Source organism: Euprymna scolopes, chromosome 3, assembly GCF_053919585.1.
Source record: "Euprymna scolopes isolate OS-2025 chromosome 3, ASM5391958v1, whole genome shotgun sequence".
NCBI lineage: Eukaryota > Metazoa > Mollusca > Cephalopoda > Sepiida > Sepiolidae > Euprymna > Euprymna scolopes.
The window spans coordinates 61,418,196-61,435,689 of NC_136484.1; positions in this window are offsets into that span (position 1 = coordinate 61,418,196).

Consider the following 17,494-nt stretch of genomic DNA (forward strand, 5'->3'; position numbering starts at 1 on the left):
GTACAGCTTGATATCTGCTCACATTACATTTGAACTTCTGCGTGTCAGTACAGCTAGGAAAGCAGGAAATCAGGATTGAATTTAAAACTCTAGCAGTTCAAAGGAGGAAACTATTAGAGTGAAGAGTTTTCCGGTATATAGAAATCTCTCTAGTGAAGGCGTGTGATTTTGCTACTTGGCGGATTAGCCGGAGGTATTTATGTCGAGAGGGAGCAAGTGCTATGAGTTCTTTCGAGTAGATTCAATTAAAAACCCCGTAAAACAGCAACCATTGTGGCGATGGTCAGGTGTTGTCATTTTAGTTGGTAGCGCCGGAATTATTAGGTCAGATTCTATTCATTTAAGTATTGTACCGCCTAGTCCAGGCATTGGCGGCTATAACCCTCCATCTATCTCTCTCCCTCGAGATATTCGTGAATTCGTCGCTGCTCATCATTCACAGCCCCATTCACGTTGTTTTCTCGAAAATGTTTGATGTATTGCAATAGCGTTCTTTGCAGTTGTACAGCCAGTAGGTTGCCGTTTCTTTCTGTCCGAGCAATGATCATACTGGGCGATTATCCTGAATATTGTACCCAGAAAGATCTTCTGTCCAGCTCAACAAGATAAGAAACCATGAACAAAATTATTATTGATTGCTTCTATAGTAGATCACTTACCTGCTTTCTATGACCCTAACCCTTACCCTGATCGAGGGGCTGAAATGGGTTCTCGATCTTGCCCAGAATTCTCCCACATTCTAGCGGAAGGAAAGAGGTGCCTTACTTTCCTTCGACAGTACTGTTGTCCCGCCACCATATCCAGCGCTTACATTCCAACTGGTCACCCATCCGTTATTAGCTAGGCTTCTTGCTGCTTAAGTTCAATGATCTGTCGAGAACCGGTGTGTCAACGTCATTATGCCGTACATTAGGTTAGATAATGCTATTATGCTACCGGAATGTTGTTAACCTACCCGATGAAAGTCAAACGTGCCCATATAACCCTTTTGGCCGGTCAATGACGTGACCGACCCACCTGTTACGTAAATATATTGGAAAGTGTACCAGATTGTAACATGATGGCCGGTCAGTATGGTAGGAGTGTGAAGATTTGGCAGTTAAACGTCTTTGTGTTAGGTTTAAGAGTATAAGCACATCTGGGATCTTGGGTGTGGCTGGCTCCTTCACTCTCTCGGGATGACGTCTTCATTCTGGTGGTATTCTAGCTGAAATCTTCAGGTTGGGGTTCCTTTGACTGGAATCGTCTTCAGACACCGTTTCGACATTTAAGGCAGAAGAAAACAACACGCAACACAATTGTAACAAACACATGAGAAATCTTTACTATATTATTTCTATACATAAATGTATTACAATATTTTACAAGGTTTTACAAAAGCATCCAAAGTAATGAATACTTAAACTTTTTAAATTATTAGACTGAGCTACCTAGATAGACCTAACTAGTGTTGATGGAAAAAAATGGGGTGCCCCGTTTCGTTTACAGAGAGGCAGAAAATACGTGCTTACCCCATGGCTGTCAAGAACAAAAGAAGTCGAGGGAATAGGAAGTGCATTGTGGTTCCCTTTTTTCTTGTGTATCGCTCCGTTCGCGACTAAATCAGCTCCCGACCATGGCGGAGGTGTGGAGGAACTCAACGACCAGTGGTACTAGCAAAAATAGTACTGTACCCATATATGTAATACAGTCGCTATGTCTGGGGAGGTGCCGCATAAAACACTGTTTCCAGTTTTGGCAAAGTAGAAAATCAACTTAAACATCTAGTGAGGTAGGGGGGGATCATGCTCTTCCATACGAAGTTACACCTAGAAAAGGGCATTGGTAGTCTATTTCTGTCCTAACATTATTTCTATAGAAGGTGCTCAAGTTAGCCATAATAATGAGTTCTGCATTGTAATGCATTCACAGCAAGAACTCGTCTTACTACCACAACAAACAAAAAAAAAAGAGTTTCCTTTCTCACACCACATGCTTAGCGTCCACCGAATTTCGATTGAAAAGCTTCTTTGCACTACTGCGGTACTGATCTCTACTGATTATCACTTAGTCGTGTTCAAATTTAATGTTAAGAAAGTCTTGTAATAAGCAGTCCCATAGGTACCCACACGCAGTTCACGCCGTTGATCAATGTTACATTAGATTTACTTTAAAATCAAAATGTGCAAGATCTAAAAACATGTCACTTTTAGCTGTTCTGTCTCGGTGGATAAAGCCCGAGTTGTAATTTTTTTTTACATGGAGGTCACCACTTATCAAGGCCCGGAAGCCATTCGGGGATAATGGTAATTTTGTGTAGAGTAATCAATGGGATAGTATCGTAGTAATCGTTAGTATTGGAGATTTGATGAAGTGTCATACTTAAGGAGGGTGGTTCATCAGGAATTTGTTTATGTTGGACTTGAAGACATCCAAGTTGTAGTCAGATGGGAAACAGGCAAACGGAGCAGAGTTCCACAGGCGTGCAGTTCTAAGAAAGAAGCTTTGTTCATGGAATCTACGTTTTGATTTAGGCACAGATAAAGAGTGGGGAAAATCATTGACAGTGGTTTAAGCTAGACGAGTGTTTTTCGTGAAAGATTAGCGAGGGGGGACCAGAGATTGGAGCTCAGACGAGCGCTTGCCAGGTAAATTACGTTAAAACAAAGACAAACTCGCAACGCCTCTTCTGTGGGAGACGACGTTGCAGGGAAGAGAAAAGGGCATCCCCTACTAAGGCACGAAGTCTATTTTGTACTATGTCAAGGCAGGTTAGGATGTTTTTAGCATCTCCTGCCCAGATGTGGCAGCAATACTCCATCTTTTGAATGGACGAAACATAGATTTTTTTAGGTCTTCTACATTTCTGTGTTCATTTCATACAGCCGGATTTATTTTATCTTTTTATTATGATGAATGTATTGTAACTCCAATCAATATTTCCTATTGCGTTTAATTTTAATCAAAGAATTGGACTGCCTCTAAATCTATCCGATATTTGGGATCAGCTGTTTATTAATGTATTTGAATATGAAGAAAGTATCTAACATTTATATCAATCGTGTATGCCACAAGGTCATTCAATATTTTACATGTTGTGTTCGAACTTTCACTCGTCGCCTATCGATCTGGCAGATGGACAATGCAAAAAATACGATGTTAATTCTATTGGATTTTACTTGTGTATTTTCGTCCTGGAAGACGAATTTCACACGGAAGAGACTCTCTGCTGACCCTGTGTTAAATCATGGTTGCTTTGTTTTGCTTTGCGTTTTGCGTTTTTTTTTTTTTTTTTTTTTTTCTGTTGGTGTTTGCTGCTCTAACTATGGATAAACAGCTGCATGGAGAGAAAGTTTTTATTTTCACGATGGAAAGAAAAGAAACAACAACAATAAAAAATAAAAGGAAGTACAAAAAAAAAAAAAAAAACTCTTGCATTCACCGGTTTGAGAAATTACTTCCGACTTTAGTTCGCAGCCGTTCTCAGTTAAAAAGAATGCAAAAAAAAAAAAATAAATAAATAAAAAACGTTTTTGTTCGTTAACATATTTCTCTATTTTCGTTTTATATTATCCTGAACTTTGACTCGGAAAGATGAATTACTAACATTTGAAAAATCGCCCCAGAGCAGCAGGAGGCCGTGTTTCAAGGGTTAATGTTGCCTGTGGCTTTTCCCCTATAAATTAGACATGCTAAAGGATAGCGTTTCACGTTTGAATCAAAAGTATATCGTCGTCTCCCTAGGTGGTCATTTCTGGTCTAATAATGCAGTTGTTGCGTCACCAAAAATGATTTAAATACCAATTAACATAGTATCGAGTCCCATTCTCTTATAAGATGATGGATATTTTTTTCCTAAAACGGATACCTAATGTTGTCACGGCGCATAGGTAACAAAATAGAATTGTTAAGAAATGTCTGCAAAATCTTTCTTTTAGAACTTTCTTTCTCTGTCTCTCTCTTTACACACACACATTATATATATATATATATATATATATATATATGTGTTTGTGTGTGTGTATGTGTTAAGAAACAAAAAGGAACAAACCGTATTATGTGTTCATCAACGTTTCGTCTTTATTTCGAGACTTCCTCTGGATAAAAGTATACAGTCGCTGTCTGGGGAGGTGCCAGAGGAAGTCTCGAAATAAAAACGAAACGTTGATGAACACATAATACGGTTTGTTCCTTTTTATTTCTCTATTTTGTCGGAATACTATTTTCATATTTCTCATCAAATTTATATATATATATATATATATATATATATATATATATATATATATATATATATATATATATATAGATAGATAGATATGATTTAGTTTTTTTCACTCTTACATTGATGGCAAAAGCAAACTTTTTACATTTAACAATTGTTCAAACGAACGTTTTGGTTTAGTCATAGATAAGCGAATAACTATATGAAGATTAAATAATTTGCATAATTCTTTGAAAAACTAGCGCTAATTAATTACTTATTCATTTTTATGCTTCCTTATCGATTAATATATGCATAGTTTCTAGAGTTTGCATAAGTGTGTAGAATTTAAGATCAAAATATTCTAGCACACGCAATTATTTTCCTCACTCACGATTTGTGTGTATATATATATATATATATATATATATATATATATATATATATATATATACGACTATTTCATTTAATCATATAAATTAATATAAGAAGATATCATTTGATGCGTAAATTTTCAGTATTTACTTCAACAGTGCTCAATACATAGGTAGAGCTAAGTATAATAATTTGATTGCAGAAATATCCTCTAGACCAAAGTACACTAGGTTTGCTCCAATAGATACTACATACAAATTTATTTTGTGTAGACTATTAGCTATTATATTATGTAACTTTCGAACGCCATCTTACACGCATTTATTCGTTCTATTAAAATCCTACAAAATTACACCCTAGGAGTAAAATCATCACAGTCGCAACCATCTATAGTGGAATAATTGCTAGTTTCTCCTCTAAATGGAAAGTACTCCTACGGTTCCCAATCAACACCGGGAGGTATTCTGCATTTTGGTAAGATATGAGGTTGCACCTTTGTTATCTGGCTCATATACTTATATACACATACTCTTTCCTTTTCCTGATTCCAAAAAGACTGATTTTTCTCTTCTTCCATTCCACTAGCTATCCTTCGCTGAGGCCTGAATATTCGTTCATTTCAGAATGTAAATCCTCCTTCATAAACGAACACTCCAGAGATTTAAAAATATGGCTTCCCTCTATAGAAGGGGGCTATTGTTTTGAGATAAAATACTCCAAGTGCAAATATATTCATACATCGAAACATGTTCATAAGCCAATACTGTTTACATTTATATATTTAAGATACCGTACATGTTAACTTTTATGCATCTACGCTAACGTGTTACATCTTTTCTGTTTTCCGACACATCATCACATGGTGATAGTCATTATTTCTTCATTTTCTAAATGCTAGATGAACTCTGTTTTTTTTTTAAATTCCGATTGACAACCATTATTTCTTTATACACTGATTAAAATCATTTAAATGGCTACAAGTACAAATGGCTACAATTCTGGACCTGTTTTACAATAGTTCACTGTGCAGAAGGAAACAAATCTTTTTTACTGAGGGATTGGTTTAATTTTTCATCTCATGAGTTAGAACGCTCGATATTTTTTTATTAAATGAAAACATTAAAAAAGAGAGCTACGTCGATTTTTTTATGAAACAAATTTAATAACATTACTAATACAAAATGTAGTCTTTACGCGACTGTTAAGAGAAAAACCAAGGAACCAACTACATTTATTAAATGAAAACATTTAGGGAAATGTTGCGGCAATTTTTTTTTATTTAAAAAGTAAATGTTATCTAAAGGGTTTTAAGACATTGGTGTTATTAGTTTAAAAAATTGGTGTTATTGATATTATAAATTTTGTTACAGTAAAAAAATGTTTCCGCAGCTTTAAAATGTTCATCCTTATTTTATTCAAAAGTTTCATAGGATATTTATGCAACTAAACGGCAAATACTTAAAAGCGTTATTTCGGCAATTATAACGACGTAAGTTCGCCGTAAGTCAGTTGACTAAAGCGTTTCCATTCTTTGCACCTCCCTTTCTTCTTAGTGTTACACGTTCGAGCCTGCCTACTGCGGCTATTTTTGCGCTCGCATTGGTACGCGCTGTAATTTACATTTTTTAGAGAGTTGATTAATTTTGTTTTTAGTTTTTTTTTCTCATGGCTCGCACGAGTAATAACTAAATAAGTCATAAACCAAAAATAAATTGTTTTTACCCAATTTCCCCCAGTTGTATTTTCTTTTGGGTATATGTATTGAAAAATGTCAGTGCGTACTTTAAACACTTATAACTAATATAAAATGTTTTAGTCACAAAATATAATACATTGTTTGTCTAATTTCCCCCAATTTTATTTTACTTGTAAATATATAGATGGAAACATGTCTGCGAACAATATTTCTTTTAAAATTATAAGAAATTATGTTTCTCTGTCTGTTGTCTAACATTTTAAATTGAAAAAGGTTCAGATAGTTTCAAATTATTACGTGTTCTATTCATATTGTCTATTATATCAAAAAATATGTGTGTAGTGTTTAAAATAAATAATAATTGTTTATTATTTAAAGAAAATGTTCTGTTTATATTGTTTCTTTTTCTGTTTATTTAAAAGTGTCACTTTCTGAAATACCGTTTACATGTTTACCTGGCAGCGTACAGGTTACTACAGGGGTGTAGTTCCTTTTAAGTGGTATTAAAAACGGCTTATATATCGAGGAAAACCTTTGAATGTGTAGACTAAAGCACATGAGACCGGCAAATAGAAAATGCCATGGAATCATAAAAACTGTAACTATATAATTGTAAGTTCACCCCCCCAAAAAAAAAAAAATTGTAGTGTCAGTATAAATTAGTTCCACACTAAATACTCGAGAAGAGTCAAAGAGGATGGAAAGACAGAAGAGAAAGCCCTTACCAGACCTCTTCAAGATGAGTGCGAGGCAGACATTGGGGAGGCTTATTGCTACCCAAATTCTCAAAAAGATGAATGTTCGATGCCAACGAGAAATCGATGATGAACGGATTGATTTGCAAAGGTTATTTGAAAGAGGTGGAGATTGCTCGAAATCTGGAGGGAGTTGTTGTCACTTAGACTCTGGTGAACACCACAGGTTGTTCTCAAAGAGAAATCTTTGATTATGCACTGCGTGAAAACTCCTAGTGAGTAACGTAACGTAACGTAGCGTAACAACATGATGATGATGATGATGATGATGATAATGATGATGACAATAATAATAATAATAATAATAATAATAATAATAATACAGCAACGTTTAATGGCGTATGACAACCTTCAAAATAGGTACGCGTAAAATTCAGTGCCTAAAATCAGACACAACCACTGCATTTGCGGGTACCATCATTAAAAACATGGTGAGGGTATTCGTTAAATTCCAAAATCTTTCTACCCTGCCCACCAGCAAAACAAAAAGGAAAGAACTTCATCGCAATTCACATGCGTAAACAATTGTTCTCTTTTTCTGTGTGTGGATTCATTCAACCTCTGCATTAACCCGTAACTGAGATGTCGGAATTCGATGTTATGTCAGCAAATAGATAAATAAAAAGGGGGACGGTGAACAATTCAGAAAAAGAAGACATTTTCATTCCATTTAGAGAGAGAGAGAGAGAGAGAGAGATAGAGAGAGAGAGAGAGAGAGAGAGAGAGAGAGAGAGAGAGAGAGAAAAGAAGTTTGTTTTGTAGGGTGTGTGCAGAAGGAAGACGTGAACAAGATGACGTAGGAATTACGGATTATAAGGATTTTTTTTTTTTAACCAGTTTTTGTGCTGTTGTATCTGTCATGATGATTGTTGGTTTTGACGGGCCTGGAATTGTAGTTATGGTATTGGTGACAGGCAAAATGTAATCAGATGGAAGGGCGGAATAAGCGAAGAAATGTTATTTGGCAGGCGCAAATAAACGGGGAAGTACAGATGGCAACAAAAAAAAAGAAATGGAAATGAAATAAACAAGAATCGGATAGAGAAAAACTAAGACAGGATAGAAACACGTGGAATAAAGAGATAAAAGAAAGATAAACGAAAGAATTTTGTCGTCATTCAAGTAATGCATATTTATTTCATTCTGTTCATTCTTGAATACGTGTTTGGATTATGCTATCGACTATTTTAAGTTTTACTGTCATTTTCACAACGTTCCGGCCGATGTAAATTCCGATTTTTTCATGTAAGATTTAATGTTATAAAGTTAGGCTTTCATTAATTACTTTTATAAAGAACGCAATCTGCGCAATTCTTTGCGATCTGTATAATTGCGTATATGTTCCCATTTACTTACCTCCCCAGAAGGTCGGTTTTAAATGTGGGGAAAACCCAGCTCCACCAAAAAGGGCACTCTCGAAAGGAACAAAAATAAAATTATTCTCAATCATTAAATATTTCTCCTCCACCGACCGAGGACAAAAAGATAAAGTGTAGCATCAGAACAGATACTACACTGTGATCTTGGCCCGAAGGTCAAGGAAATCTCATTCAATACAAGGCTGCAAAATATTTTAAATTAATTCAAAACCTCGCGCTGTGTAAACATTACATTTAAAAATCCGTTTCTTACCTTACGTGGGTGATTCTCTCAACCCTATCTGATTAACGTGTCTAGTTGACAAAAACAAAAGGATCTCTTGTTGAACCGTCGTTGGTAGTTGGCTCAATGGATTGTGGTGTCTCTCTGTTGATCTGATAGTGATTATAGTGATTTTCCTCTTCTCTATAGGCGCATTCTTTTTCGTTATAGCTGAAAAAAAATTGAAAAAATTTAAAAGAAACAACGCAATTTTTTGCTCCAGAAATATATATATATTTTATTTATGCATTTAAATTTTTTGAAATTCTACTTCCAATTCATCCGTCATAGGAGTCGTGGAATACCCAGAAAAATACGTCTGTTTACTTCAAACTTTGACGCCAAAAAGATGACGTCTTTTCGTCTTCTTTGATACATCCATCGTGTAACTTCTTGTACATGTAAGCTTACTACTAATTGAATCTTCATTAAAATCTTCAGTTATATTACATAACTAGCAGTTAATCCCAACTTTGCTCGGACCCTATGTACTGTTCATAAGTTTATGTGCATATATATATATATATATATATATATATATATATATATATATATATATATATATATATATATAAGTTTGACTCATGACCAGTTAACCTACATCTAAAAATTCAAGTATTTGGACTTCAAATTGGCGGAGGAGTTTGGTAGAGTCTGCAAAGGCCAACTCTTTCAATTTTGACCACTTGGCAGCCACATATTCGTCAAAAACTGAGTAAAAAGCTTGCTACATGTCTTAATATCCTTTATGTAAAAATTTCAAATGTTTAGACCCAAAATTGGCTGAATAGCTTACTAAAGACCGCAAAGGTCAACTTTTTTGAATTTTGATCGCTTGGTAGCCAACTTTTCAGCAAACAACTGATTAAAAATCTTACTCTATGTTTGAATAAATTTTATGTAAAATTTCAATTGTTTACACCAAAAATTGGTTGAGACGTCAATTAAAAACAAACAAACTTTCTCCCCAATTTTGCCCCCTGACATTTATTGTTTTGGGCTGAAATCAAATTAAAAAGTGTGATCCATGTCCAAGGAACTAACATCTAAACTTTAAAGTGTTTAGACCCAAAATTGGTGGAGAGTTTGGGAGAGATTTTAAAGGTCAAATCGTTGAACTTTGACGACCAAATTTCTGGCCGAAAACCGATTAAAAAGATTTTCCCAAATCTCAATATCCCAATCTCAATAGCCCTTATATCAAATCTGGAGTCTGTAGACTAAAAATAATTTGGTAGCGAAATGTACACACACACACACACACACACACACACACACACACACACACACACACACACACACACAATTTCACTTTTATATATATACTAGCAGTTCCGCCCGGCTTTGCTGGGACCCTATGTACTTTTCATAACTTTATGTGCATGTGTATATATTACAACGTGTGAATATGTTTCTATATAATAGACTTCCTTAACTACCATAGAGAAAAATTAGTAGAGACTGCAAAGTCATTTTTTTTTAAAACTTTGACCCCGATGTTTACGTCTTAACATTTATTGTTTTGGGCTCAAATAGAAATAAAATGTTTGCCCCATGTCCAAGTAACCTAAATTTAAAATTTCAAGTGTTTGGACCTCAAATTGGCGGAGGAGTTTGGTAGAATTTGCAAAGGTGAACTCTTTCAACTTTGAGCTCTTGGCAGCCAAATTTCGTCCAAAAACTGATTAAAATCTTGCTGCATATCTGGATACCCTTTATGTAAGAATTTTAAATGTTTAGACACAAAATTGACTGAATAGTTTATTAAAGGTCGCAAAGGTCAAAGTTTTTATACTTTGACCCTTTTGAAGCCAAATTTTCAGCAAAAAAATAAAATAATGATTAAAAAGCTTACCCTATGTCGGAATACAGTTTATGCGAAATTTCAAATGTTTAGACAAAAAATTGACTGAGTAATTTGGTAGAGACCGCAGATGTCAATTTTTTTTTAAATATTGACCCCTTAACATTTATACTCTTGGTCTCAATCAAATTAAAAAAGTTAGATCTATGTCCAAGTAACCTATATCTAAAATTTCACGTGTTTAGACCCAAAATTGCGGGGGAGTTTGGTAGAGTTTTCAAAGGTCAAATCGTTGAACTTTGACCGCTTACAGCCAAATTTCTGGCCGAAAACAGATTGAAAAAATTTTCCCATTATATCAACTCTGGAGTGTGTAGACAGAACATTAACAGAGTTTTTTTGTAGGGAAATGTACACACACACACACACACATGCACAGACATTTCATATATATATATATATATATATATATATATATATATATATATATATATATATATATATATATATATTGCACTCTACAAGATAATTATGTTTTTCAATCATCAACGATTCAATATTACTATAACCGTATTGATAATGATCTAAATAAAACAATAATTGTATGTGTGTGTCTGTCCGCTTGTATGTAAATATTTAATCGATAACCTTTTAAACGACTGGTTATATGTTACTGAAATATACAAGAAAAATAATCGGAAACCAAGGATAGTTTATAACGAGTAAAATCTTTATTTCGGTTGTTGAATAACGCGTACAGATGTATATCGGCAAGTTAAAATTCAAAGGATTCATCTTAACTTGCCGTCATACTTTTATTTCTTTTTGGGCATGCCTAAATTCAATTCATTTCTTCAAGTGATGTAATATTAAATATATTTTTTATCTAACCTTCGATAGCTTGATCGGTAGAGAACCCGGTTGGAGCTGAGAGCACCCAAGTTATTTTTTTTTACTTTTGAAATCAGTACTATATATTAGGTACAATATAATATTTAATAGATAATTGGATCTTTAACAATAAATACAAAATCTGCATGAATTATAATATATTAAAGCGTATTTTACGACCCGACCAGGCCCCCCTACCCCATAAGTATGACAAAAGCCCACATGAATAAAGATATATGTTATAAAAATGGGTTACTTTGAAATTGTTCTTGCCACTTGGCCTAAGCGATAATACCTCGTTATGAATTTGAATAATATTTAGTTTAAAATGACCATTATTGTTACTACAAAAGAAAATATTTTTCCTAATAATAATGAACCTGACAGACAATGTTTAAAAAAGTATATTATGATTAAGAATTACTAGACTATCCGTGACCCGTTTGGTCAGTATGTTATATTAGCTATGGAATCCATGTATGAGCGTGACACTTGTGACGTAAAGAAAATAATTTCTTTTGGCATAACAAAAACATTTCTATGAAAGTATATTAAAATGAAAAAAGAATATAGATAGATTTCTATGAGTCGTTCTGTTTATTATAATTGATTATTTTTGTAAAAAAATTTACAGTTACAGTTAGAAGTGGTTGGTAATACTTATAGGTAAATGTGCACTGAACAGATACAATAATACTTATTATAGTTAAATTCAAATTTTGATATATTTGCTTTTTTTTAAATCGTTCATTTCTGTATTACGTTTAAGTTATTTTAAACCCCACTCTTCCCATGTTAAATAATAATATCGAAATAATAACGTTAATATTTCAGCGTCCAAATTGTTATTTTTTGTATTTTGTTTATTTTAACCCCCACTCTTCCCATGTTAAATAATGATTTCGAAATAATTACGTTAATATTTCAGCGTACCAATTGTTTTTTTTTCGCGTTTAAATTATCCAAATAAACAAATTGTTAATACTGTGGGTTTTTTTTACATCGTTCATTTCTGTATTAAGTTTAAGTTATTTTAAATCCCACTCTTCCCATGTTAAATAATAATTTCGAAATAATAGCGTTAATATTTCAGTGCGCAGGTTATGCGCGCATGCGCAATCGGATGTCGTAAACCGGAATGTGGGTTACATACATCGTTATAAGATCATTTGAGTTTTATAATTATATAGATTATACATCTATGTAGAAAGCATCTGTAGAAGTTCAACGTGTTCGTGCTGGTTCATTCATTTTTTTTTTCGAACTGTTATCCTAATTTTCATTGTTGTTGTTTCATTACGTTTCGCTTAAGTCATCGTCTGGCCTTCTTCAGGTTATTAACCGCGACGGGGTAGAAATGTTGAGTTTTGTAGCTTATTTCCAGTAATTACTGCATTCCATAGTTGTCTCACCAAGTTTCAACCAAGTAATCTTCTGGCTTGCTTAGGTGTGATTGAAACCGTAATTTTCAGACAATGCTAACCTGGAACTGTGGACCCAACGCTTTTTTCCACTGCGCAACGTGTCCAGAACGGCAGTTACAAGATAAGTTACAAGATTCAGCATTCCTATCCCGTTGCGGTTAATCACCTGAAGAAGGTCTGAGGATGAGTTGGCCGAAGCGTTGTGAAACAACAGCAACGTAAAACGATTAAATAAACAAATTAAGGAGCCTCATCTCAAAGGATTAAAAAAAAATTAATCATCTCAAAGGATTAAAAAAATAATCATCTCAAAGAATTTAAAAAATTAATCATCTCAAAGAATTTAAAAAATTAATCATCTCATAGGATTAAAAAAAAAATTAATCATCTCAAAGGATTTAAAAAAATTAATCATCTCAAAGGATTAAAAAAAAATTAATCATCTCAAAGGATTAAAAAAATTAATCATCTCAAAGGATTTAAAAAAATTAATCATCTCAAAGGATTAAAAAAATTAATCATCTCAAAGGATTTAAAAAAATTAATCATCTCAAAGGATTAAAAAAAATTAATCATCTCAAAGGATTAAAAAAAATAATCATCTCAAAGGATTATAAAAAAAATTAAACAAAGGATTAAAAAAAAATTAATCATCTCAAAGGATTAAAAAAACAATTAAACAAAGGATTAAAAAAAAAATGAAACAAACGATTAGAAAAACACCAACCTAGTTATTTTTATGTTGTTATTTCATTTCGGTATGTTATTAAACGTGGGCCGTCTTTTGAATTTTTAGTCAGGTGTTTACAGAAAATCAAACAGAAGAGGCACGTTGGTCAACTGAGAACTTGCGGACGGGATTTTCAAGTTCTTTACGTTAAAAGCATGCGTAAGAATGTAAAAAATAGGGGACTGGGCGATAGGGTTTGGGTGAGTAAGAATAAAAACAGTAGGAATAAAAGAAAGAAAACCCATATATTTAGAGGTTCCCTTTTACGGGGGTTCCAATTTAAGGATAAAATTTTTGGAAGAGCCGACTCTAGGGAGACATATTTATTGTAAATTGTTTTTTTTATTACTATTTATATTTTAAAGGGATAGACTGATGGAAATGTTAGATTATGAATATAAATGGAATAATTATTTTAAAATGATAAATTCACAAAAATCATATTTTATATAGGTTTAAAACGGAAGTTTACGTAGATAAGATAAACGTAGAATATTTGTTTACATTTTAAAGTCCTTGTAGAACAGGCGGTTTCATTAGAAGTGTTGTCGAAAAAGTCCGAGTAGCATTATCCATGGGTTTGAAGATCGTAATCAAAACATCACTCGACCACAGGAATTATATTAGATTAAAAGAGTCAATTTTAATTTATTTTCGTTGTAGTAATTTCGATGAAAAAAGTCGGAATATTAAAATGAATAAGTTTATACATTTGTTCTTCACGTGCGGACACTAACAAAAAAGTTAGTGCGGTGTATGTGTGCTCGTTAGTGTATGTGAGCGTATGCTTATGAATGTGTGCATGCCTTAATTGAGATAGCAACTCAAAGTTTGTCAAAGTTGTGAGGGAGGGGTGACAAAGGCAAGCTCTGTCATTGATTTCGGCGAAATTAATTATTGAAGCGAAATATTTGTCTTATATTGGGTCGAGGTGGCTCCCAAAATGCGATTTAGAATAGATTCAGTTTTTATAAATCGTTTTTTTTTCTTAATTCTGGTGAATGCGTGTGTAGATCTTGTTACGCAGATACGAGTTTAATCATTTTTATTTTGGACACTGAAGAGATAATTTAATCATTTTTATTTTGGACACTGAAGAGACAATTTAATCATTTTTATTTTGGACACCGAAGAGATAATTTAATCATTTTTATTTTGGACACTGAAGAGATAATTTAATCATTTTTATTTTGGACACTGAAGAGATAATTTAATCATTTTTATTTTGGACACTGAAGAGATAATTTAATCATTTTTATTTTGGACACTGAAGAGACAATTTAATCATTTTTATTTTGGACACCGAAGAGATAATTTAATCATTTTTATTTTGGACACTGAAGAGATAATTTAATCATTTTTATTTTGGACACTGAAGAGATAATTTAATCATTTTTATTTTGGACACTGAAGAGATAATTTAATCATTTTTATTTTGGACACTGAAGAGATAATTTAATCATTTTTATTTTAGACACTGAAGAGATAATTTAATCATTTTTATTTTGGACACTGAAGAGATAATTTAATCATTCTTATTTTGGACACTGAAGAGATAATTTAATCATTTTTATTTTGGACACTGAAGAGACAATTTAATCATTTTTATTTTGGACACTGAAGAGACAATTTAATCATTTTTATTTTGGACACTGAAGAGATAATTTAATCATTTTTATTTTGGACACTGAAGAGATAATTTAATCATTTTTATTTTGGACACTGAAGAGACAATTTAATCATTTTTATTTTGGACACTGAAGAGATAATTTAATCATTTTTATTTTGGACACTGAAGAGATAATTTAATCATTTTTATTTTGGACACTGAAGAGATAATTTAATAATTCTTATTTTGGACACTGAAGAGACAATTTAATCATTTTTATTTTGGACACCGAAGAGATAATTTAATCATTTTTATTTTGGACACTGAAGAGATAATTTAATCATTCTTATTTTGGACACTGAAGAGATAATTTAATCATTTTTATTTTGGACACTGAAGAGATAATTTAATCATTTTTATTTTGGACACCGAAGAGATAATTTAATCATTTTTATTTTGGACACTGAAGAGAAAATTTAATCATTTTTATTTTGGACACCGAAGAGATAATTTAATCATTTTTATTTTGGACACTGAAGAGATAATTTAATCATTTTTATTTTGGACACTGAAGAGATAATTTAATCATTTTTATTTTGGACACTGAAGAGACAATTTAATCATTTTTATTTTGGACACTGAAGAGATAATTTAATCATTTTTATTTTGGACACTGAAGAGATAATTTAATCATTTTTATTTTGGACACTGAAGAGATAATTTAATCATTTTTATTTTGGACACTGAAGAGACAATTTAATCATTTTAATTTGGGACACTGAAGAGACAATTTAATCATTTTTATTTTGGACACTGAAGAGATAATTTAATCATTTTTATTTTGGACACTGAAGAGACAATTTAATCATTTTTATTTTGGACACTGAAGAGATAATTTAATCATTTTTATTTTGGACAATGAAGAGATAATTTAATCATTTTTATTTTGGACACTGAAGAGATAATTTAATCATTTTTATTTTGGACACTGAAGAGACAATTTAATCATTTTTATTTTGGACACTGAAGAGACAATTTAATCATTTTTATTTTGGACACTGAAGAGATAATTTAATAATTTTTATTTTGGACACTGAAGAGATAATTTAATCATTTTTATTTTGGACAATGAAGAGATAATATAATCATTTTTATTTTGGACACTGAAGAGATAATTTAATCATTTTTATTTTGGACACTGAAGAGATAATTTAATCATTCTTATTTTGGACACTGAAGAGATAATTTAATCATTTTTATTTTGGACACTGAAGAGACAATTTAATCATTTTTATTTTGGACACTGAAGAGACAATTTAATCATTTTTATTTTGGACACTGAAGAGATAATTTAATCATTTTTATTTTGGACACTGAAGAGATAATTTAATCATTTTTATTTTGGACACTGAAGAGACAATTTAATCATTTTTATTTTGGACACTGAAGAGATAATTTAATCATTTTTATTTTGGACACTGAAGAGATAATTTAATCATTTTTATTTTGGACACTGAAGAGATAATTTAATCATTTTTATTTTGGACACTGAAGAGATAATTTAATCATTCTTATTTTGGACACTGAAGAGACAATTTAATCATTTTTATTTTGGACACCGAAGAGATAATTTAATCACTTTTATTTTGGACACTGAAGAGATAATTTAATCATTCTTATTTTGGACACTGAAGAGATAATTTAATCATTTTTATTTTGGACACTGAAGAGATAATTTAATCATTTTTATTTTGGACACCGAAGAGATAATTTAATCATTTTTATTTTGGACACTGAAGAGACAATTTAATCATTTTTATTTTGGACACCGAAGAGATAATTTAATCATTTTTATTTTGGACACTGAAGAGATAATTTAATCATTTTTATTTTGGACACTGAAGAGACAATTTAATCATTTTTATTTTGGACACTGAAGAGATAATTTAATCATTTTTATTTTGGACACTGAAGAGATAATTTAATCATTTTTATTTTGGACACTGAAGAGATAATTTAATCATTTTTATTTTGGACACTGAAGAGACAATTTAATCATTTTTATTTGGGACACTGAAGAGACAATTTAATCATTTTTATTTTGGACACTAAAGAGATAATTTAATCATTTTTATTTTGGACACTGAAGAGACAATTTAATCATTTTTATTTTGGACACTGAAGAGATAATTTAATCATTTTTATTTTGGACAATGAAGAGATAATTTAATCATTTTTATTTTGGACACTGAAGAGATAATTTAATCATTTTTATTTTGGACACTGAAGAGATAATTTAATCATTTTTATTTTGGACACTGAAGAGATAATTTAATCATTCTTATTTTGGACACTGAAGAGATAATTTAATCATTTTTATTTTGGA